Below are 1,659 nucleotides of genomic sequence, written 5' to 3' on the forward strand. Positions count from 1 at the left end.
AGAGCCGTGTGGGCCATAGAAGGACTTTGTACTTTGTTCCGAGCAGGCCAGCAGCCGTGGTGTGCTGGAGTCCCGCCAGCAAGCTTGCGAGAGCTGGTTGTGCACGTCTCTTTCCCACTCTGTGTTCGGTGATATCGCATTGGTAGCTTGGAATCGCCAAGGTGGGCAGTATTTGTACCATAGGGATCGGCAAGTTCTACAGATGAACTCTGCCCTCCACCCCCAGCCCCAGCTGGTTTTAAACATTTACAGTACTGGGGAGTTTTGTTTTTGTTTTTTTTGGCCACACCACGCGGCATGCAGGATCTTAGTTCCCGGACCAGGGAGCGAACCCATGCCCCCTGCAGTGGAAGCATGGTCTTAACCACTGGACCGCCAGGGAAGTCCCACTACTGGGAAGCTTTGAGTTGGGGTGGGCTATGACCTGCCATAAACATTTTCAAATGTCAGAGGATGGGGAGAAGGAGAGTGGATGGTAGGAGAGTGAGAGCAAAACTAGGAAGCCTAGGGACTTCCCTGGTGGTCCAGTGGGTAAGGCTCCGTGCTTCCAATGCAGGGGGCCCAGGTTCGATCCCTGGTCAGGGAACTAGATCCTGCATGCCTCAGCGAAGATCCTCTGAGCCGCAACAAAGACCTGGCACAGTGAAAATAAGTAAATAAAAATAAATAATAGAAACAAAAACTAGGAAGCCTGGTTAGCAGGTTAGTGCAGCGATCCAGGTGAACGATGGTGTGTCTGGACCAGGAGAGCAAAAGCAATTGTGGTGAGAAGAGGGTGGGCTGTGACTCTCTTCTGAGGGGGAGCTGCCAGGATTTGCTGATGGACTGGATTTGGGTTCTGAGAAAAGAAGGAGTCCAGATGTTCTGAGGTTTTTTGGTCTGCGCAGCTTACTGGATGATGGTTGCCATTGCTGGAATGGGAAAAAACTGGGGGTGGGGAGGAAGCAGGGGTTGGGGGTGGTTCTCAGGGGGTTTGGGTTCAGACAGGTGAGCTCTGAGACGCTGGTACCCCAAGAGGACAGGTCATGCAGGGTTGGGATCCCTGAACTGCATTCAGCATAGAGGTCCCAGATGGAGACGGAGTTGTCAGCAAGTTGATCGATCTGCATGAGTTTTGCTGGGAGGAGGTGACAGGAAGGGAGAAGGGGACCAAGGTCTGAGCCCAGAGTCTCCCTGCATTTAGAGGAAGGGGAGGAGGACCCCGCAAAGGAGACTGGGGATGTATGAGCCAGGAGAATAGAACTAAATTGCTCTCTGCCCAGCTGATACTTTTGTTTTTTGTTTTTTACTCTAAGCATGAGGGGTGTGTAAAGGAAGGATATCAGGGGTTGGTGGCTGTGCAGCCCTCATTCCTCTGGGAATAGAATCCTTCTTCCCTATGGAGAACCCATCAAAAGGGGCTGAAGTGGGCTGACCAATCCCCTAGTCTTAGGGATGGACACATGACCAGACCTGGCCAATCAGAGGGCTCCTGCCTCCCCATCTGCTAAGACTAGTTCAGGGATGAGCACATGACCCAAGCTGTGCCAATGAGTGGCATCCCTGATATTTCCTGCTGGAGCTATGGGAAGATGCCCCTTCTGCCAGGGTTGCTAAGCTGGGAAAATGTTATCCTGGGGATGCTAGTGGCAGGGCCAGCTGTGTAATTGTGGGCCCAGT

At 52.7% G+C, this 1,659-nt stretch overlaps 1 non-coding gene across 1 annotated transcript; it reads left to right on the top strand.

Annotated features, from left to right (window-relative positions):
- The first annotated feature begins 513 nt into the window (after positions 1–513).
- TRNAW-CCA lies at positions 514–586 on the top strand. Its single transcript has one exon. It is a non-coding gene; the product is annotated as a tRNA-Trp (tRNA).
- The last annotated feature ends 1,073 nt before the right edge of the window (positions 587–1,659 follow it).

This window comes from Balaenoptera musculus, chromosome 6 (genome assembly GCF_009873245.2).
Source record: "Balaenoptera musculus isolate JJ_BM4_2016_0621 chromosome 6, mBalMus1.pri.v3, whole genome shotgun sequence".
Classification (NCBI taxonomy): domain Eukaryota; kingdom Metazoa; phylum Chordata; class Mammalia; order Artiodactyla; family Balaenopteridae; genus Balaenoptera; species Balaenoptera musculus.